At 43.6% G+C, this 23,040-nt stretch overlaps 2 pseudogenes; both read right to left on the bottom strand.

The window, feature by feature from the left end:
• LOC143388877 (BH3-interacting domain death agonist-like) overlaps positions 1 to 13,494 on the bottom strand; it is a 38,091-nt pseudogene extending 24,597 nt beyond the window's left edge.
• Positions 13,495 to 14,946: 1,452 nt separating this feature from the next.
• LOC143388927 (C->U-editing enzyme APOBEC-1 pseudogene) lies at positions 14,947 to 16,435 on the bottom strand (annotated as a pseudogene).
• Positions 16,436 to 23,040: the final 6,605 nt, after the last annotated feature.

Genomic DNA, 23,040 nt, shown 5'->3' with positions numbered 1-23,040 from the left:
ATAATTCACAACAATATTAACATTATTTCTCTCACAAAGGCATAGTAGAGTTTTCTAGAGGCTGGAAGATATGGATATTACAACAGTCTGAGAAGTTAGATGTCTTGCGTTCACCCAGATATTTAAGAAATTTGCAAAATAACATGAAACCATGTTGTTCTTCTCAATAAAAATGTTGTTTTTTAAAATACAATTACTGTTTAAAATATTTATGCTAACAAGCAATTTCATACATTTCAAATGACTTAATAAGCATTTAAAATTTTTGTTTTAATTTTAACATAGAAAATATTAATAGATAAAACCCATTTAATTAAAAGGCTTTTGGTTCCTAATTTTTATGTGTAAAGAGATCTGGAAACCAAGCAATTGGAAGAAATATACTACCCCATTTCTTTGAAAAATAAAAGCATATCCACAACTGCTTTTGTATTCCATACTAGTTATAACTAATTATTATACGTAAAAAATAGATATATTAGTTCTAATGAACTGGGAGGTGACAATTGGAGAGCTATCTGTCACATACAAACATTTTAGCAGATGTTTATAAACACAACTTTTTATAGCTACACGTCCCTTTTATGCCTTTTTTAGTACCAGGGATTGAACTTGGGGGTGTTTAACCACTGAGCCACATCCCTAACCCTTCTTGTGTTTTGTTTTGAGACAGGGTCTAAGTTACTGAGGCTGGCCTTGATCTTGTGATCCTCCTGTCTCAGCCTCCAGAGTCACTGAGTACAACACCATGATGACTTCTTTTATGCTTTCTTTCTTAAGTATTATTTTTGGACACAATACCTTTATTTATTTTTTATGTGGTGCTGAGGATCGAACCCAGGGTGTGCACATGCTAGGCAAGTGCTCTACCGCTGAGCCACAACCCCGGCTCCTTCTTTTATGTTTTCTTGAAGTGAAAAGTACATTCATTAACACCAGCCAGAGATATAACCTGTTTAGAAATTTTAAAAAGTTTAAAAGTGCGGGGTGTGGTGGCACATGCCTGTGATCTCAGTGACTCAGGAAGCTCAGACAAGAGGATCACAAGTTCAAGGCTAGCCTAAGCAACTCAGGGAGGCCCTGTCTCAAAATAAAAAATATAAAAAGGGCTGGGGATGTAGTGGTAAAGTGCCCCTGCATTCGATCCCTAGTGCCAAAAGAAACAAACAAAACCCAAAGTCTAAAAGTTATGCCTGATAATCAATGTTTTGATATTCTGTATTATAAATTATGTGGATATAAAATGACAACTCATTAATTATCTCAATTCAGTTTTTAAGTTATCTAAAGCTTTACCTTCCCATACCATTAAAATAGAAACAATTGTCAAGGCGGGGATGCAGCCTGTGACACAGCATGGTGCTTGGCATGCATGAGTTCCAGTATTTGATTCCCAGAACCAAAATAATTAAAGTCAAAGCATGAATGATTTAATTTAACTAAATGCAAATTTACAATTTTTAAATTTTTTTTTATTTTTTAGTTGTAAATGGACACAATACCTTTGTTTATTTTTATGTGGTGCTGGGATCGAACCCAGTGCCTCATGCATGCTAGGCAAGTGCTCTACCACTGAGCCACAATCCCAGGCCCAATTTTACAATTTTTATAATGTTAAACATTGAGTAATGTTAGCTGGTCATGGTGGCACATGCCCATAATCCCAGTGATTTGGAAGGCTGAGGCAGGAGGATCTTGAGTTCAAAGCCAGCCTCAGCAATTTAGCAAGGCCCTAAGCAACTTAGTAAAACCCTGTCTCAAAATAAAAAGCAAGGGCTAGGGATATGGCTCAGTTGTTAAGCACCCCTGGGTTCAATCACCAGGTCCCCAAAAAAGGAGTAATGTTAGCGGATTTAAGTAAACCTGTATAAGTTTAAGGTAGAGGGAAAGCAAGTAGAATAAAATAAAATGTATACTTGTGGGTTGTATCCCCACTACTGGAAAGGGAGAGAGGGAGGGGGAGGGAGAGAAAGAGGGGGAAGGAGGGGGGAAGGAGGGGGAGAGGAAGGAAGGAGGGAGTGGGAGGGAGTGGGAGAGAGAGGGAGTAGAGGGAGGGGGAAGGAGGGGGAAGGAGGGGAGGAGATGCCATGTATAAACAAAAACCAAGAGGAAACACAAATTGAAGGGTGGGGCCCCAAGAGAAACTTAGTCAACAAACTTCTTAGTCAACAAAGTTCTTCTGTTGCTTGGAATTCACCTAGGACCAGGTGGATCCACTGAGTAAGCTTTTCAGTGGCTGATCTTCAAAACTGCCAAAGGGTAGTTTAAAATAAAGTGGGCTGGGGCTGTGACTCAGTGATAGAGCTCTTACCTAGCATGTATGAGGCCCTGGGTTCAATCCTCAGTGTCACATAAAAATAAATAAATAAAATAAAGGCATTGTATCTATCTACAACTAAAAAAAAAGGTGAAACCTTGACTTTGATACAAATATAAAATGACAAAATGATATGTGTCAGAGATTTCATCTAGCTAATTAATTAATGAAGGAATCAATAGGATGCTTCAACCATTCTAGGATTACTAGGTGCCTGCTAGTTCTAGTACACACTTCCATGGATATAAAACTAACAGTACAGAGCTTCAAGAAGACAACCTCTGCCCTTTGTGGGGGTGACACTCAAGCCTTTGGGTGCTCACAGACCTAGACTTCTCCTTCCCATGGTCTCTAGGACCACAGTTTGCCTAACTGGCTGACTTATTCCTTTGGGTATTGACACTTATCAGTTTGGTCAGGGGTTTTTGCTGACACTCTCACTCCAGAAAAACACATGAGGCAGGCCACACTTCCAATCACTCAGCCAAACTGAAATTTACAGTAAAGAAGAAGCTGGCATTTAGAGCAATGGTCCAGTCCAACTCCTTTGTACCTAGGCTAGTCTGAGCTCCCAGGCCCTGGAGTCTTTTCTGCAGACACTAGTGACATTCCTTAGAAATGCAAATGATCTCTTTTTACTCTGTCTCACCACCCCTACTTCATTTTCAAGGGCATGGGAACTACTTATCTAATCACCCTCTGGTTTTCAACTCTGGCTGCAACTGGAACCAATGGGGAAGCTGTTAAACATACTAATTCAGCATGAGTTTATATACAGAAAAGCCCAAAGAATCCACCAAAAATTATTGGGACTAAAACATGAGTAAAGAAAAGTTGTAGGATATAAGCATTTTCAGAATCCATTGTATTTCTATACACTAACAATAAACAATCCAGAAATTAAGAAAACAATTAATTTGTGCCAGGCATAGTGAACATGCCCATAATTCCAGCAATTTGGGAGGCTGAGGCAGGAGGATTGCAAGTTCAAGACCAGACTTAGCAATTCAGTGAAGACCTTAAGCAACTTAGAGAGACCCTGTCTCCAAAAAAAAAAAAAAAAAAAAAAGGCTGTGGATGTGGCTCAGAGGTTAAGCACCCTGGGTTCAATCCTCAGTAACAAAAGAAATAAAAACAAAGAAAGAAAACAGAGCTGAGGGTATAGGTCACAGAGCTCCTGGTAGAATGCTTGCTTAGCCATGTACAAGGCCCTCGGTTCAATCCTCAAAACTGCAATACATACATACATACATATAGCAGCTGAGGGAGGGTAGCATAAGGAAGGAGGGGCCTCTTTATCAGATAATTTGGAACATCCCTTCATGAGTGTCTCTGGCACCACCAGGCCCACAGAAGTCAGGCATTCTGTATGTTAAAGCCCTCCGACACCTAATCTCCTGCTTCCAGGCCCTGAGTTTTCTAAAAGGCCTGTAGACACTGAGTGGGGCAAGATAGGCCAGCAAGGAGGGAGACAGTTGTCCCAGAGGCCATTCTAAAATGTCTACATGAGCTTTTGTCCTACTACCTTGTTCCTGAACTCTCTTTTTCTTCTTTTTAGAGCTTAATTATGGAGAAAAATGGGATATTGCCAGGGATAAAGCACAGCACAGAACCTAAAACAGACAGGGGGCTGCTACCCACACTGTGCTTAGTCAGAGCTGGCAAGGAACAAGGGAGTCTACTGGCTAGACAGAAGGGCGTGCATGGGTATCAGCAGTCCTCCTGCCTCCCAAGCTCTGGCAGAAAAATTTCTTTCCTCCGCTGTGAAAGGGGTCAAAGACCTACATCAGGGTGCAGGGGTGTGGGGGGTGGGGGGGCAGATTACTAGAACATAAAAAGATGCAGCTTTCACAGTCATCTCACAGATGTCTCTGGAGATGGTCACCATGGGCCCCAAACTCAGCTCCCTAGTCGACCAGGTAAGGATTTTGGAGGTAAGAGATCTCTAAGGTTCCTAATGGATACCCAGGAGAGAAAATAAGGCATTTCAGAGGTTGTACACCCTTTGGGGCCAAGTGGTCTTAGAGCCTGCTAGAATTTCTAGAGAAGTTTCAGTCAAGATTGCTCTATCTTGCCAGGTGTGGTGGTGCACACCTGTAATCCCAGTGGCTTGGGAGGCTGAGACAGGAGGACCTTGAGATTAAAGCCAGCCTCAGCAAAAGCAAGGTGCTAAGTAACTCAGTAAGACCCTGTTTTCTCTAAATAAAATACAAAATAGGGCTGGGTATGTGATTCAATGGCCAAGTGCCCCTGAGTTCAATCCCCAATACAAAAAAAAAAAGAAAGAAAGATTTTTCTATCTTCTCCACTATACCAGGGCTTGCCTTGATGGACTCCAGAGTCCCCAGATGGTGCTTAGCCTGGCTGTGTTCCCTCTACTTCCTACACACACATGTAGAGGCAGTTGAGTCTGGAAGAAGAGAGATAGTCCTAATGCAGTGACTTTCCTAGAACTCAAAGCTTAGGGTTCACCCACTGAACCCCACAGTGACTTCCTGTTCCTTGTCTCCAAAGAGATGAATGCCCAAGGCAGGAGCCTCTCCAGCCCCCTCTGATGCCAAATCTTATGTTAATAACACACTGGCTGAGCTGAGGCTGTGGGTGGGGAGTGACTCATTCACCCAGCTGGCTTATGTGCTGAATTGAGGTACATAGATTTTTGAGACATCTATGTTCAAAGGATCAGAGTTCCTCAGCCCTAGTTCACTCTCCCAGACTGTCTACCAGGAAGGACACATGCCTACCACCTCACCTTCATGCCACAGCCCCAAATGCCCCTGGACCCTGCTTCCCTTCCTGGCTCTGAGTCCCTAGTCTTATCCAGTACTCCTGCTGCTCTCAAATCTTAATGGATCTTCAGTCCTCCCACTCTGACCTCAGCCAGCTCCCCCTACAGAAACAGCTGAACCCCACTGAGATCATATGCATGTTAAGAGGCTCAGGTCTTTCAAGCCCAGAATAGAATTTCTAAAGGTAAACAGGTCCTGTTTGGTTTGAACTTGCAATGTAATCTCACTTTCCCCATGTGGAAAAAGGACCACCTCCTGCCTTGTGGGGACCAAATGGAAAAACAGAAAGGTCCCCAAATGCCACTTGAAGAAGGTCTTCCCCTTCTCTTTGGCTCTGGAGGACAGAGACTCAAGTAGGAGCTCTTGGGACATGTTCTGGGCTCAGGACTACAGTCACCTCAATGCTTATCCATGTGGGATGCACATTACCATTAATGGTCACAACTGTAGAACTTCACAGAATTAATGTAAGAATTAAAATACAGACTGTCCCAACTTTTATTTTTCCACTTTCTGATGGTTGGTGTAAAAGTGTACTCCTACAACTATTACACTTTTCACTTTCTGTATAATATTCAATAAATTACATGAGAGAGTCAATACTTTTTTATAAAACAGGCTTTGTGCTAGGTGATCTTGCCCAACAGTGGGCTAACATGAGTGTTCTGAGCACATGTAAGGTTGACTAGGCTAAGCTAGGATGTTTGGTAGGTCAAGTAAATTAAATGCCTTTATAACTTAACAACCATTTTTTAATTTATGATCATATAACAATGATTTGGGGAGTCTTTTTTTTTTTAAGGTACTGGGGATTGAACCCAGAATTACCACTGGACTAACCCTTTTTATTTTCTACTTGGAGACTCAATAAGTTGCCCAGGCTCACCTTGAACTTGAATCCTACCTCAGCCTCCTGAATCACTGGGATTACAGGTATGCATCACCAGCCAGGCAGGCTCCAAAAGTTCCCTTGGATGTGATAAGGAGGCAACTCCAAGAATCCAAGAACCCAAGTGAAGGAGATGATGATGCTCTTGAAAGAGGGAGCCCCATGGATTTTCTGCTTTTTGTCCCACTGAACTCCCTTTTTCTTCTCATAAATGCTGTCTATGCCCTTAAGCCCTAATGAACATAGAGATTTGATGCGAAAAGATTATCTTTGTCTTCCTCAATGCTAGCTTTGAAGGTTGTCTTCTTCCAGCAACTTCTGTCTCCAGAGCTTTAGTAGAGTGATGTGCAGTAGAACCTTCTACCCCAATAATAATGGGTTTAGTGGAACACAGCCCCATTGTAAGATGAGGAGCATCTGTATATATTCATGCAAATTAAATGAAATATGGATGCAGAGATGCCTAATAACAAAAATACAAGAATATTATTGTAGCCAGGTGTGCTATCACACCTGTATTGCCAGCAACTTGTGAAGCTGAGACAAGAGGATCTCAAGTTCAAAGCCAACCTCAGCAACTTAGCAAAGAACTACTCAACTTAGCAGGACCCTGTCTTAAAATAAACAACGAAAAAGGATGGGGATAGAGCTCAGTGATAAAGCCTCTCTAGGTTCAATCCCCAGTACCCCCCCTACACACAAAAGAACATTATTGCTGGCCGTGTAATAAAGACTTAAGACTCTTCATTTTTGCCTGTAAATATTAAGTGGGTAACTAGTAACTAAAAATAGGATTAAAAACTTGGCAACTCTGCCTCCATTTTGCATGTGTCTTCTCTGCTCTGAGTTACCTTGGATTCTAGGAATAGGTCTGATTGGTAAATATCTTGTGATGAGTAGAACCCTTCTTCCCCTTCCTAGTAAAAAACAGTAACTTTCTTTTTGCTGACAAGACCCTCACTGACCAATCCAAATGTAATGGACCAGATCATTCCTGTCCAAGATTATAAGAGGAACTTAGGCAATGATTCTTAGACCTGCAGATGCTCAACCGGTAACTAAAAGTAGGGTAAAGTTGGGCATCTCTGCATTTATTTCATATCTGTCTCCTTTAATCACCTTCAATTTTGTGATCTGCTCAGCTCTTCATAATCATTTAAGGAATGTTCATATAAAAACTAGTAATAGTCCTAAATTTACCTAATCTATCTCATCCCCCTTCAAGACTGAGGTAAGATTTGTGGGGATACCCTCTTTTAGGACCCTAGAGGAGTGCCTAGAAGCTTCCAGTCATTTCCCTACACTTTCCATGTAAAGTAGATCCCTACAGGCAAGTCACCCTATAATGCAACTGCCCTCCCCCAAGCAGGAACAATTGTCTCATGGGAACCAAATTGCTTCCTTCCAGGATCACTTAATAGATAAATATCCTGAGCAGCAAATGGAGATGGCTTCCTCAAGTGACAAGGACTTAGTCGAAGCCACCTCATAGAACCAGAAATAAAATAACCAGACCATAGTTTAACTAAGGCTGCTTGAATATGTGTAACTCTTGCCCTTGCCCCAATTCTTCCTCTGTTTAAACCTAAAGTTCCTGTGAGCATCAGGAAGCATGTGACTCTGCCTTCCCAATATGGTCATTTGATTAAAGTTTCTTTCTTTCTTTTTTTTTATCATTACCTTTTCTGTTTGGTTTTTGGATCTTGGAATTCCTGGAGTCAGCTATCTCTCCTAGGGCTTGGGTAATAAGATGAACCTTCTTTGTCAGATGTGCGAACCCTCTAGCTATACAAATCCCACTTTCTTGCCCTTTTTTTTCTTTTTTTGTTACTAGGGTGCCATACCACTGAGCTACACCCCCAGCACTTTTTATTTTTTGAAACAGAGTCTTACAACATTTGCCCAGGCTGGCCTAGAACTTGTGATCCTCTTGCCTTAGTCTACTGAATCATTGGGATTATAGGCATGAGCCACCACATCTGGCCTTCGTTCCCCTTTCTATAAAACCCTGAATTAACTGTCATCCCCTTAAAGGTAGGGCTAAGGATGTAGGTCCTCTTGTCTTCCCAGTGCACTTACACTGATTCAAGTTCCTCTCCTCTGTTTGGTTTGTGGGGAAGGTGGCTAAACCTGATTTGCTGGGACCCTCAACCCTCTAGCCTAGGACTCCAGTAGCAGTCTCAGATAAAGGCTCATGGTCAAGGGTCCATATCAGACAAATTGGATTGTTCCAGCTCATCTACCCATACATTGCATTTGGAACCTCAAAGGCCAGCCTACCCCCACCCACCCACCCAGAGCACAGTACTGACTTCCTTCCTCTAAAGAAAGAAGACTGGTAAGCAAATAAGGAAGAAACCCAATCCTATGGTAGATGGCAACCTGCTCTGCTGGTCACCAGCATAGCCATCAGCATGGATGATTAACTGCAAGCTGGGGGATCCCATCTAGATGAACAAGTCCAGGCAGGAAGCTCTGCAGAAAGTTCCATGATGATCTGGACATCAAAGCAGATTGAGCACTAGTCCCAGACGACAGGGATCTCCCCAGGAGCAGCTGCCACACTGCTATGCTGCCCACTCCTGAGCCACAGCTGCCATGAGAACCCACACCCTTTCACTAGGGCAGAATGTCTTTCCAGTTATTCTGCATACCTAAGAGCAACCAACCCCCTCTTTAAGTCTGGTCTATGTCCAGATATAGTCTTTTAACCTTCAAAACTCCTCCTCCCTACAGGAGCCTATGATCCCAGTTACTCAGGAGAGGATTGCCAGTTCAAGAAAAGTCTGGGCAACTTGGCGAGACCCTGCCTCAAAAAAAAAAAAAAAAAAAGAAAAAGAAAAAGAAAAAGAAAAAAAAAATAAAAGAGCTAAAAAGGCTGGGATGTAGCTCAGTGATAGAACATCCCAGTTTCAATCCCCAGTACAGAACAAACAAACAACAAAACAATAACAAAAAACTCTCTCCCTCCAAAGCTCACAAAATTCAAGGAAGTCCATTTGTAATACTGATAGTGGAGGGTAACTTAAACAAAACACTTCTTCCTTTTCTTTGGCCCCCTCCATTTCCTTCTTTCTTTATTTCTGCAGTGCTAAGGGTGGAACCCAGGGCCTCAGGCATGCCAGGCAGGCTGGTGCTCTACTACTGAGACATACCCCAGCTCTTCCTCTTTTTCTTAGTTGGTGTGTCTTTTCCAGAAAAGATCATAGGCACAACACCCATAAAGCCAACCAAGCAATCAATTTCAGGCAGAAACACTTCCAGAAATGGTTGCTTGAGATTCACTGAGATGGCCTTTTATTTAAAACATTACTATTTAGACCAAGAGAGGCAAACAGACAAAAAAGTGTGGGGGTGGGGGGAGGATAGAGTTGCAGGTAAAGAGTTGTGGGAATCTGCCAGGATAGTTCTTGGGTAAAAATTCCACCAATGGGAGTCCTCTCTCACACACATCATTAGCTGCCTGTAACTTCAGAGGCCTGTCTGCCTCCTAAGGTCTAGCAAGGGAGGAGTCAACAGAAAGGCCATGGTGGTTGGGGTAAGTCAGTGGTACAGTACTTACCTAGCATGTCCCAGGCCCTGATGAAAGAAAAGAAAGGAAGAAAGAAAGAAAAGAAAGAAAAGAAAAGAAAGGCTACAGGTCATGGTCATTCTCTCTGCCGCTTACCCATGAATTTCTAATAGGCATGAAGGTGTGCAGGTAAGTAGGTTGCATTTAAATAGCAGAACAGAGAGAAGCCTTGGAGGTTGGCAATGTGGTGCAATGGTTATAATTAGGGCCCTGGAGTCTGAATCCCTCAGTTGTGGCCCTGGGCATATTATCTAACACCCCTTTTTGTCTGTTTCATCATCTGAAGAATGGTGATGCTAATCTAATCTCTGATTACTATAAAGCCTAAATAAGTTAACTAATAAACATATATAGCATTGTGAGGTGGAAGTTGCAACTTCCACCTATAGTTCCCACTACTCAGGAGGCTAAGGCAGGAGGATCACCTGAGCACAGGATTCAAGACCAGCCAGGGCAACATAGAGACCTCAACTCAAAACAAAAACAAAAACTTACAAATATATCTTCTGTGTATCAGGTACTCTGTATGTTATGGTTGGTTACATCCCCCACCCTTTGAGCCTTAGTTAGCTGTCTTCCTTAGATCTATCAGTGGCTTTAAACAAGGATACATGTGACCTCTTGGAGTGACCAGCCAGGTGGGCTAGCCAAGGAGCTGTTAATCCTGTTAATTGTGGAGACCAGATGAGATGAGCAGGGGTAGACATATCAGCTGGCCTCAGGGGGCACTGCAGAACTGTGCTGTCCTTCACAGCTGCAACCTGGCCAGAGATGCTGCCACAGAATGTGCTTCCAGAAGCCACTGTTCTACATCCTGGCTCCTTGCAGATTGACTTCAGAGCCAGCACTCTTGGTATTACCACCATGATTCACTCAGTCCCTGAGTAAGAAGGCTGCCTGTCCTTGAAAACTGATGGTTACAGACTCCCATTTGGTCACCAACCCCTCCACCTTGCTAGAAAGAGGACAAAAGGGAATATCAAACCACCCTAAGATACCATCTCAGTCCAGTAAGATTGGCAGCCATTAGGAAGTCAAACAACAACAAGTGCTGGCGAGGATGTGGGGAAAAGGGTACTCTTGTACATTGCTGGTGGGACTGCAAATTGGTGCGGCCAATTTGGAAAGCAGTATGGAGATTTCTTGGAAAGCTCGGAATGGAACCACCATTTGATCCAGCTATTCCCCTACTCGGTCTATTCCCTAAAGACCTAAAAAGAGCACACTATAGGGACACTGCTACATCCATGTTCAGAGCAGCACAATTCACAATAGCAAGACTGTGGAACCAACCTAGATGCCCTTCAATAGATGAATGGATAAAAAAAATGTGGCATTTATACACAATGGAGTATTACTCTGCATTAAGAAATGACAAAATCATAGAATTTGGAGGGAAATGGATGCCATTAGAGCAGATTATGGTAAGTGAAGCTAGCCAATCCCTTAAAAACAAATGCCAAATGTCTTCTTTGATATAAGGAGAGTAACTAAGAACTGAGTAGGGAGGAAGAGCATGAGAAGAAGATTAACATTAAACAGGGATGAGAGGTGGGAGGGAAAGGGAGAGAGAAGGGAAATTGCATGTAAATGGAAGGAGACCCTCAGGGGTATACAAAATTACATACAAGAGGAAGTGAGGGGAAAGGAGGAAAAATATAAGGGGGAGAAATGAATTACAGTAGAGGGGGTAGAGAGAGAAGAGGGGAGGGGAGGGGGGAGGGGGGATAGTAGAGGATAGGAAAGGCAGCAGAATACAACAGTCACCAGAATGGCAATATGTAAATCAATGGTTGTGCAACTGATGTGATTCTGCAATCTGTATATGGGGTAAAAATGGGAGCTCATATCCCACTTGAATCAAAGTGTGAAATATGATATATCAAGAACTATGTAATGTTTTGAACAACCTACAATAAAAATTAATTAAAAAAAAAGGGAATATCATTCATTGCCTTTCACAAGGCTGAGAATGCTAGCCTAGAAGGCTCTATCATCAAACCTCCATCCTCCTCCTGGTCCTCATCCTTCCTTCAAAGTCCAAAGGCCTGGGTGTGGCTGGGGCTCCTTGCAAGGCCCATTTATACTCATTTGCAAATAAGTGTTCCTCCCCAGGCATTCCTTGCACAGCCTGGACTCCTGTGGAAAAACCATGCCCTTATTCATCCTTCAGAGAGCCCCAGTAGTCTGGCCTTCTTTGCCAGTCCTATCCTACTGCAGATCAATTATAGAAACATGTCCCCGCAGTCTTAGGTCTCCATTCCTGAGGCAGCACTTTGTTCCTCAGGAAAACAATCCCAAGTGAGATGCCTGCTCTTTTCTTTTTTTTTTTTTAGATTTTACAACTTTATTTTTTTATGTGGTGCTAAGGATCAAACCCAGTGCCTCACACATGCTAGGCAAGTGCTCTACCACTGAGCCACAACCCCAGGCCAAGATGGCTGCTTTTAAACTTCAGCTATTAAGTGCTGACCCTACTCTCATTCCATCCCTGGTCTGGAGGGACAGAAGAGGCAAGGTCACACTTAGCTGCAGGTAAGGCTTGGCATGTGTCATCTTCCCAAGAAGGCCCCCCTCACTATAGTTTGGTGCTCGCTCTCTCTCCTATTTACCCCTGGCTGCCAGACCACATTCTCTTCCAGGCACAATCATGGCTAACTCCTAGGGATGTCAGGCAGTCTTCAGGGTCTGTCCCAAGATGGCAAAGCCCCAGCGCAGGAAGCCCTCCCCATCTCAGAGCCTGCCAAGTGCCCTGACCAGGTGGAGATGGAATGTGGAAAAACCATATCTTTTTTGCAGCTTCCACTAGCTCTCTTCCATAGCAGGTCAGCTGAGCTACTACTGGCTTTGAAGATGTCTCAGAAGATTGGTCAAGTGTAGCCATGAAATAAGTCAGGGGCTCTGGGATGTATCCCCAGGTCTGCCACATGAAAGCTAATCCCGGCCAAGAAGGGGCAGAGCTACAGAGCCCTTCCCTGTGTTCCTCAGTCTATCCCCTCACGGCCATCTCTGGTCTTATCCTGACCCCAGCACCAGCTGCACATTCATATTTGTTGAATGAATGAATAAACCCTTGCTAGTCCAGCTACTTGGTGGATGAGAGTTTCAGGACTCTTTGGGGTTTCCAAGCGGCCCTGTGGGCTGCCACTCCCGCCACGTTTGTGGAGCCATGGAGCTCTGAACTCTGAGGCACCAGCAAGTATAGGGGAAGTGCCCTGGACTGGAGTACCATCTGCATCTGTGCTGGGGTTCCGGATCTGCCACAGAGCAGGTGTGAGGCAAGAGCCTGTCCTTCCTGTTAGCTTTCTCATCTCTAGAGATGGCCGGGGCTGAACAGTCCACGGAACCCTGGCGGAGGTGTCTGTGGCCTCGCCTCTCCCAGCTCTCTCAAGCACCTGCGGGTGAGGGGCGCGGCCCGCCCGCCCCGCCGGCGTCCACGTGAAGAGAAGACAACAAAGTCAGTACCGCCGCCCAAAGGGAGGACCATTGGGCCACAGATGAGAACATGGGGTTCCGCTACCTTGTCCAGGACCCCTGCTGCGGGGCGGGCGGGCTACAGGGGACGCGCTCCCGCGTGTGCGGGCTGCCCACGAAGGGGCTGGGCAGAAACGAGGTTGGCGGCGGGGCGGACCCACGGCCAGGCTGGGGGCTCTCATCCGACGCCAGGCGCAGGGCGGCGGAGTGCTCCGGGAAACACTTTGAGGCGTGCGTCTCTCCAGCCCTCCCCTGGTCCCGACCCAAAGCGCAGACAGCCCGAGACCGAGATGAGGAGAACGGGGACGGCGTGCCCCAACCTGAGCTCGGTGGAGACCCCTTAGATGGCACCGAGCCGGGGAACACAGGGCCGGGCGCCCAAGAGCCAAGGCATACTCACCACCCAGACGCCGCGCAGGAATTCGGGCGCAGGGCGCGTCCGCACCAAGGCAAAGTCCCCAAAGCGCACGGAGAGAGCCCGGACGCGGGCCGGATGACCAGCTTCCGTCCCTCGCGCCCTCACGCGGCGCCCCGCCTCCGACCGCGCCGCCCCGCCTCCGACGCGCCTCCAGCTTCCCGCCTCCCGCCTGCCTCTGGGGAAACTGAACACCGGCCAGGCTGGGAGTGAGCGAGAAAGGGGAATCCCAGAGCCGGCTGGGGAGGTCTCCAAATCCGGGATTCTGTCCCGCCACAAGGGCTGCCACGGCCTGATTCTGGCCCGGCACAAAAATTGGTAGCAATGAAAATGACATTGGCTTCACTCATCTCTTGTCAGGGTTGGCACCTTCAAACAATTGTTATAGCTGTCAAATTTGGCCACTTATTCCAACGTTGCCAGGACAATTCCTAAGGCTTTTGGTGAGGAACTGCTTTCGGAGTCCTCCCAGGCTATTTTGAGATAACCTCTGGGGTGGCAGTTCTCAGTTCTCAAGGAACCAGGGAGAAAGAAAAAGATGCAAAGCCCTGTGGGGTGCAGATAATCTAGTCCAGCCACTTGCCAGTCCCCTTGTCCAGATAGTTCCCACTGCTGGGACAGGACTGTGGTGTGGCCAAAGAACAACTACGTGTAATGCCAACAAAAGAGAAACAGAAATAAACAAAGAAAAAAGTTTCTGAAAAGAATGAGGAAGCAAATAGGACCAAGAAAGTTACTGTATCAGACCGGGGAACACAGGAATAGAAACTGAATTTGGAAAAAAAAAAAAAAAAGAATGAAAAGAAGAAAAACACATGGTTACATAGGGATAATAAAATCCCATAGGTTTTCTTCTGTGCCTTTATGTTTTTTCAACTTTTCTGAAAATTTTTGAGACATTCATTTCACAAGGAATAAAAACTATTATAGTAAGAATTGTGTAATGAACTAATTTGTTAAATTTAGGCTGCAATTTGATTCTTTTTCAGAATTGCATATCCACATAATTAAAGAATAAATAATAAGGGGCTGTGATTGTGACTCAATGGTAGAGTGCTCCCCTAGCACGTGCAAGGTTCTGGGTTTGATCCTCAGCACCACATAAAAATATAAATAAAAAAAATGAAGGTATTATGTTCAACTACAACTAAAAATAATATTTTTAAAAGAAGAATAAGTAACAATATTTTTGTGATAATAAATATTTATTGCTTTAAGATACAAAGTTTAAAACAAAAGATATGAAGTTTTAGGGTAATTTGGAATATGGCAGGAAGTTAAACAATTCATGATAATGCTGCTTCTGAACATTTCTGTATTCTTCTCTTTTTTTCTCCAGTGCTGCAGATCAATCCCAGAGCCTTGTATATGCCAAGTGCTCTGCCACTAAGCTTCATACCCAGCCCCAATTTCTAGATTCTTAATGGTACTCACTTCTTGGTGTGTCACCATTGCTTGTTCTTAAAACAGTACATACAGGAATCATTCTATTCATCTCCAAGTCACAGAAGGCTGTTATCAGCCCTGTAGCTAAAAGGATATTGGGTGGAATTGTCTGGTAATAGCAATTTTGAAGAGTAAGGATGAAAAATGTAAGCTGATTTTGACATCTTCTGGAAATCTTTAAGCAAGGTAAAGACTTAGAATGATGCAGTGGAGAGCCAGTGCATGGCCCATCAAGAGAATATTTTGGCCAGTGAGTTTCTTCTTTAGTGAGTAGTTGGTGAAATTTCTTCAACAGTAACAATACTCTGAGTCTGTCATAATCTGGACAGTTACACCACTGTTAATGAGGTCCTTAAGTCCTTGCTGGTTGTGCTGATCCATGTGCTGAAAACACTGTACTATATAAATAACCAGAGTCGGGAGGGAAAACAGAAGCAGTGGGGATGGAAATGGAGCAAATTATATTACATGCATGAATGAATATGTCAAAGTGAACCCTGCTGATGCATATGACTATAATACACAAATAAAAACATTTTTAAAAATTTATCCCCATTTTTTAAGAGATATTAAGAGGGTAGAAACTTTGTAGTATTGGAGGTGAGATCTTTGGGAAATAATTAAGATTAAATGCGGCTGGAAGAGTGGGGCCCAAACCCAATAGGATTGTGGCTTTATAGGGAGAGGAAAAGAGAGGCCTGAGTTAGGACATTCTGTCTCTCCTTGTGATACCTTACACTGCCCTGGGATTCTGCAGAGTCCTTCCAGCTAGAAGGCTTTCACCAAATATGACCCATCAACTTTGGACCTCCAGAATCATGAGCTGAATAAACCTTTATTCTTTAAAAATTACCCAGTTTGTGGAATTCAGTTATAGCAACAAGATAAAAAACTGAAGGTCTATATATCTGTTTTTAATCTTTCTCTAACTAGAAACTCTTTTAAAAGAAAGAAATAGTTTACACACAACATGTTTTAAGACAGGTGTCTTAAGAAGTTTTTGGTTCTAAAACTTCTTGAGAATATGTGATAAAGTTTGCATTTTATCAGTTAAACATTTATACTTGCATGTTAGTTGATTACCAGACAAGCAATCAAAATAAACTTTTAAGAACACAAATGTAAATTATAATAGAGAAAAAAAATAAAAATAAATAAATAAATAACCAGAGTCATATTAGGATGTTGACTCAAAAATTCTGATAGCCTTGGAACATTCCCAACAAGGACTCCAGAACAAGAACCAGGTGATCGAACAGCTGATGGATGGGCAAAAATGTCTTTCTGCAGTAAATTTTTCTATAAAATTCACTTCAACATTGGTGGTGTTTTTGCCAGAGTTTCGCTAGATCTTGTGGCTTGTGCCCCATTTGATTTTGTAAAGCAGACAGTTCTCTTTGTGAAGTTCTCTGGGGTCAAAGATGACTTCAAATTCCCAGGGTTCAATTCTCCTCCTCAGAGTGTCATCACCAGTTGAAGGACCTTGGTCTGAGAGAAGTCGAAGCACATTCTCACGGACACCCAGCTCCTTCATGTAGCATAAAATCTTGGGAGACCCCAGTGGTTGCTGCTGCCTCTCGATCTTGGAGAATTTTCTTCAAGATAAAAGGCACAGGTTGGAATGTGTGGGGTGAAGGCACCTTGTCTATGCCCCAAAACTGGAGAAAGTCATGCTCCAGTGAAATTGAAATGTATGGCCCATGGCTACAGTTAACAGGAAGCCAAAAGCTAAAAAATGGCAGGGAAAGAAGCATGGCCTCTGAGGTGGGACCTAAATAACAATATTTTGAATGGGGTTATCTGCGAGGTTCCTGGAAGTCAAAGCAAAAAAAGAGATTAATTTTACAGTTACACAAAGAAAGGATGAAGCACACAATTTTCACATTAAGAGTCCAACTTTAGGGCTGGGTTGTGGCTCAAAGGTAGAGTGCTCCCCTGGCATGCGTGAGGCACTGGGTTCAATCCTCAGCACCACATAAAAATAAAGGTATTGTGTCCACCTATAACTAAAAAATAAATATTAAAAAAAAGAGCCCAACTTTATGGCTTAAATTTATGAAAGTCTTCCCCCCCCCCAAACAGGGCCTCACACATGGTAGACAAACGGCGCTACCACTGAGCCACATGCCTATCCCCCCCCCCTTTTTTTTTAGAGAGAGAGAGAGAGAGAATTTTTTAATATTTATTTTTTAGTTTTAGGTGGACACACATCTTTATTTTATTTTTATGTGGTGCTGAAGATCGAACCCAGCACCCCGCGAATGCCAGGCGAATGTGCTACCGCTTGAGCCACATCCCCAGCCCTATCCCTTTTTATCACTTAACTTTAATGAAGCTTCTGGATTTTGTGTGCAGTTTTAATTGACTGAAGTGTCAAAGAGACAGTCTAGGAATGTTGAATGAAAGCAGGTTTATTCAAATACATTCATTTCCTCCCTAGGTGCTGGTGTGAAGGGATAATACTCATTAGGATGTCTGAGCTCACAGAACAAATGATTTTATTAGTGATCCCAGCTCAACACTGTGTCCTCAAAAGAAGAAAGGTAGAGTGACAGTCACCTTTGTTCTGCACCTAGTATACCCGTACACATAAGCTAAAAATGACTTCTGGCCCAAGGTCTAGGCCTGTAAGTACATTACTAATACCATATGTGGACCACCCAGACTGAATTAGGCTCCAGTAGTTGTCCTCGGGCCTTCACTGCATACTCTTGTTAGAAGTTTAATTTCTAACAAATGCATATAACTAGTAATTCTTGCAGTCTCAATACTATTCAACTCTCCTCTTATTCCTCTCATCACTTCCAGTTGTTGAACTTTGAATGATAAATTGCATACTCCTCTGCCCTCTAAAATAGGGCTCTGGGGCTGGAGTTGTAGCTCAGTGGTAAAGCATTTGCCTTGCATGTGTGAGGCACTGGTTTGATCCTCAGCACCACATAAAAATAAATAAAATAAAGGTATTGTGTCCATCTACAACTAAAAATATATTTTTTTAAATGGGGGGTTAGGCTGAGACTATAGCTCATTTAGTACAGTGCTCACCTCCTGTGCACAAGGCCCTGGGTTCAATCCCCAGTACCACACACACACAAAAAAAATAGGGCTCAGAATGTAATTTCTCTCTCTCTCCCCCTCTCTCCCCACCACCCTTTGGTACTGGGACTTGAACCCAGGGGTGCTTAACCACTGAGCCACATCCCCCAGGCCATTTTAATTAATTAATTAATTAAAATATTTTTAAAAATTGTTGATGGACTTTTATTTTCACTTATTTGCATGTGGTGCTGAGAATCGAACCCAGTGCCTCAAGCACGCTACTGCTGAGCCACAACCCCAACCCCATTATTTTATTTTTTGAGACAATGTATCACTAAGTTGCTTAGGGCCTTGCTAAGTTGCTGAAGCTGGCTTTGAACTCGAGATCTTCCTACCCCAGCCTCCCCAATTGCTGGGATTACAAGTGTACATTATGGCACCTAACACAATTTCTTTTTTTTTTCATAATTTTTAATATTTATTTTTTAGGTGCAGATGGACACAACACAATGGCTTTATTTTTATGTAGTGCTGAGGATCAAACCTGGGTCCCACCAGCGCTAGGCGAACAAACGCTTGACCGCTGAGCCACAACCCCAGCCCCCTAACATAATTTCTTTTTGTTTAGAGACTGAGGGCCATCATGACAAACATGACCTCCTGTACTGTGAAATACAGCTCCAGGCTATTGTGGAAAGTCTCCATAAGAACATGCTGCTCAACAACCCTAATGTTCCCAGATATAGTTGGTATGGCTAGCACTACCGCAATCACTCTGTACAAATTCTTTTTGTGAACATAGGCTTTCACTTGTCTTGAGTAAGACACCTAGGAGTTGGAACTGCTGGGTCATAGAGCTGGGAGATATTTAATTTATTTCAGTACAGGGAATTGAACCCAGGGGTGCTCTACTGTTAGACAAGGACACAAGAAAAGACCACTGACTCCAATTAAAATCAAATTAAAGCAAGTTAATTATTTTGACGGGCCGGGCTGCCTCTCCCTCCCAAAACCGGGAACAAGACAGCACCCACAGCTTTCCTGCAGCCCAGCTTTATAGACCAGAAAGTTATACAAAGGGGGGTTACAGATAACAGAACTCTGACTAGCGTAACACAAATTGTAGTTTACATTTTTGCTGGCCCCAACATCAGAATTTATGAAGGTCATTAGAGCCTCAGAGAGGGTAGTTATCTGGCCAGGAAAGGCCAAGATTTGTGAGGCATCACTAAAGTTTCAGAGAGGGCTGTTATCTGGTCAGAGAGCCAGGCATGGGTGAGTTCAAGGCACGGGCAGGCATTCAAAGCAGGTTCAGAATTTGCAGTAATTTATAGTAAAGCCAAAATTAGCTTTTCATGGCTTTGTGGCGAGATGGCTCCCAATTTTAAGAAAAGATCAGGTTGGGTCTATCACTACCACTGAGTAACATCCCCAGCCCTTTTTATTTCTTATTTTGAAATAAGGTTTCACAAAATTACCCATGCTGACCTCAAATTTCCTTTACAACTGCTTCAGCCTTCACAGCAGCTGGAGTTACAGGCATATACCATCATGCCTGACTGGGATATTTTCATTAAACAGTGCTGGTTTCCCAAAATGGCGATGCCATTTTGTGCTCCTACCAGTATATGGACCAAGTTGCTCCATAGCCTCCTTTTGGCACACCTGCTATGTTACCTCTGCCACCAAGTCACCATCCTCTCTCTCCCTCCTGGATTGTTGCAATGACTTCCTAATAGGTACACCCACCCCCTCACCCCTCTCTCTCTCTCTCTCTCTCGCTCTCTCTCTCTCTCTCTCTCTCTCTCTCTCTCTCTCTCTCTTTGGTACTAGGGATTGAACTTAGTATTTTTTATTTAGAGACAGGGTCTCACTGAGTTGCTTAGTGCCTTACTTTTGTTAAGGCTTGCTTTGAACTTGTATCCTCCTGCCTCAGCCTCCCTAGCTACTAGGATTACAGCTGTGTGCCACCACACACGTCTCCTTATATTTTTGTTCCCTACATTTTTTCTCTTTTTTTTTTTTAAATATTTATTTTTCAGTTTTCGGCGGACACAACATCTTTGTATGTGGTGCTGAGGATCGAACCCGGGCCGCACACATGCCAGGTGAGCGTGCTACTGCTTGAGCCACATCCCCAGCCCCCATTCTTTCTCTTTTTATAAGAGGTCAGATTATGTTGCTTTATGTTTTTTGTTTGTTTGGGCGTTATTGGGAATTGAACTCAGGGCATTCGACCAGTGAGCCATATCCCCAGCCCTGTTTTGTATTTTATTTAGGGACAAAGTCTCAATGAGTTGCTTAGCACCTCACTGTTGTTAAGGCTGGCTTTGAACTCGTGATCCTCCTGACTCAGCCTCCTGAGCCGCTGGGAGTACAGGTTTGCGCCACCAGCGCTTTATGTTTTTTTTTGTTTTGTTTTGCTGTTCTGAGGATCAACCCAGGGCCTTGCATATGGTAGGCAAGAGTTCTACCATTGAGTTTCACTATCACCCAGCTCCTGTCACTCCACTTTTTAATGCTTTTAAATTTTTGTTCTTGGAGTATTGGGGATTGAACCCACGACCTTGCTGTATATTCTTGTTTCATTTTTACATATTCTGGACAAGCACTCTACCCCTGAGTTATATTTTCCTAGCCCGTTTTTAATTTTTGAAATAATGTCTTGCTAATTTGTCCAGGCTGGCATCAAACTTGTGGTCCTTCTGCTCAGCCTCAGCTGGAATTGTAGGCATTCACCATGCCTGACTTGTCACTACACTTTTTAAATTCTCTATGATAGAATAAAAGTCACTGTCTTTTCAGTAGCCTGCAAAGTCCTATGTGGTGTGCACCCTCTCTAAGGTCAAATCCTACCCCTGTGCCCTATGATGTTGTGAAATACTGTGTACATTTGGTCTTTGCCCATTTCCTGACATTGAACTCTTAAAATCCTTGGAATTTCCAAACTGATAAGTATCTTGTATGCTAATGAGATGCCTGCCTATAGGCTGTAGTCCCTAGGTGATTTCAGGGTGGAGGTGGTCACCAGAAAGACTCAAGGCAGTATTAGAGGTTTGGGGCTTTCAGTCCCATCTCCCAAGTTTAGGGCTGAAGGTTGAATTGATTGCCAATAGTCAATGCTTTAATCATACAAGCCTATGTAATGAAGTCTCCATAAAATCAAAATGAACAGGATTCAGAGAGCTTCCAATAACTGAACACATGGAGGTTCTTGCAGGGTGGTGTACCTGAAGAAGGTACAGAGACGGCTCTGTCCCTCCTCTGTACCTTGCCCTGTGTACCTCTTCATCTGGTATTAACCCCAGTTTTCTTTGCAATATCCTTACGATAAACCAGTAAATGTAAATAAGTACTTCCTTGAGTTCTGAGTCACTAAAACCCAAGGAGGGGGTGTGGGAACCCCAGTCTACAGCTGTCTCCAACACAGATAAACCACTCTGAGCTTGTGATTGACATCTAAAGTGGTAGGGTGAGAGTCTCGAAGCCTGAACCCTCAACCTATGGGATCTCCAGATAGTGTTGGAGCTTGGGGAGTACCAGCGCCACTCTCCTGCAGTTGGCTATGACCTAGGCTCAGGCCTGGAGCCTCAGGGCAGTTCTCACTACAGACCTAGCTTCTAGGAAGAAAGAACCAAGGCCTAGCCTTTCCCAGTGTGACATCTGCAACAGACACAGGTTGTGGTAAGGTGGGTAAAGCATAGGGACTTGGTGACAGCTCTGTTTGGAGTCCCTGTTTATGGTCTTTCATGTTCAAGGTTGAGTGTGGGGAGCTGAGAATATGGACATCCAGATGTCTGGTCCTTGTGTGAGGAAGATAACTCAGATGGGGCACATGTGCCTGTAATCCCAGCACTTTGGAGGTCTCAGGAAGGAGGATTGCAAGTTCAAAGCCAGCCTGGGCATTTAGCAAGACTTTATTTCAAAATAAAAAATAAAAAGAACTGAGGACGTAGTTCAGTGGTAATGTCCCCGGGTTCAATACCCAGTATCACCACCACCACCACCACAACAAACAAAAAGGCCAGGCGTGGGGGCGCATGCCTGTAATCCAGCATCTTGGGAGGCTGAGGCAGGAGGATAATGAGTTCAAAGCCAGTCTCAGCAAAAAGTGAGGTGTAAGCAACTCAGTGAGACCCTATCTCTAGAAAAAATACAAAATAGGGCTGTGGATGTGGCTCAGTAGTTAAGCGCCCCTGAGTTCAATTCCTGGTACAAAAAAGAAAGGTGGGGGGAAGGAAAGAGGAAAACTCAGGGCTGGAAACTGGTTTGAGGAAGATGCATCTAATAATATCTGGCACAATTTCATGTGGAAACAGAGAGGAAGACGAACCATCCTGCACATCACATATCGTTTATTTGTATATAACCTGGTATTTTCTCAAAGGCATCTATTAATATGTTTGATATCATTTTTTTCTTCTTTCAGCACTGTTTGTAACATTCCTCTATGTTGCTACATACATTACTTTCTAGTGCCTCAGAGTGCTTCAATGTGGGCATCTCCCACATTTAATACATCTGTTCCCCAAAGTATGGAACCCAAGATTACCTTCAACTTTCTGTTGTGACAAATAACTCTCAGATAAATATTCTCAAACATGGACTAGGAGCTTGAATGAGAATTTCTTTAGAGAGATATCTAGGAACAGACGGCCAGGAACAGAACTACTGACATGAGATGGACCTGAGCAGGTAAGACCAGCCACTCTCCCCAGCAGTTGAACTCCATCTATGTTGCCACAATAAGGCTTGATGGTCTTATTTTTCTCCATCTTCATCAGTGCTTGGCATGATCTAATTTTCTAATTTTTACTAGGCCAATTAAGAAGTAATATCTCAGGAGACTGGGGGGTATATGTCAGTGATAGAGCATTTGCCTGCTATGCATGAGGCCCTGGGTGCCATCCCCAGCACCAAACAACAAAACAAAACAAAACAAAAACCTTACCATGTTTTTGTTTTTGCATTTCTGTGGTAAGCAATGGGTAACATCTTTGTACAAAAGTGCTTTGGGTTTCATGTTGCATGTGCTGTAATCCCAGCACACCTTGGAGGGCTGAGGAAGGAGGATTCCAAGTCAAGGCCAGACTAGGCAAC

The sequence above is a fragment of the Callospermophilus lateralis genome, unplaced genomic scaffold (assembly GCF_048772815.1).
Source record: "Callospermophilus lateralis isolate mCalLat2 unplaced genomic scaffold, mCalLat2.hap1 Scaffold_45, whole genome shotgun sequence".
NCBI classification, from domain to species: domain Eukaryota; kingdom Metazoa; phylum Chordata; class Mammalia; order Rodentia; family Sciuridae; genus Callospermophilus; species Callospermophilus lateralis.
The sequence above is the reverse complement of the archived record's forward strand: the minus strand, read 5'-3'. Positions and strand labels throughout refer to the sequence as shown.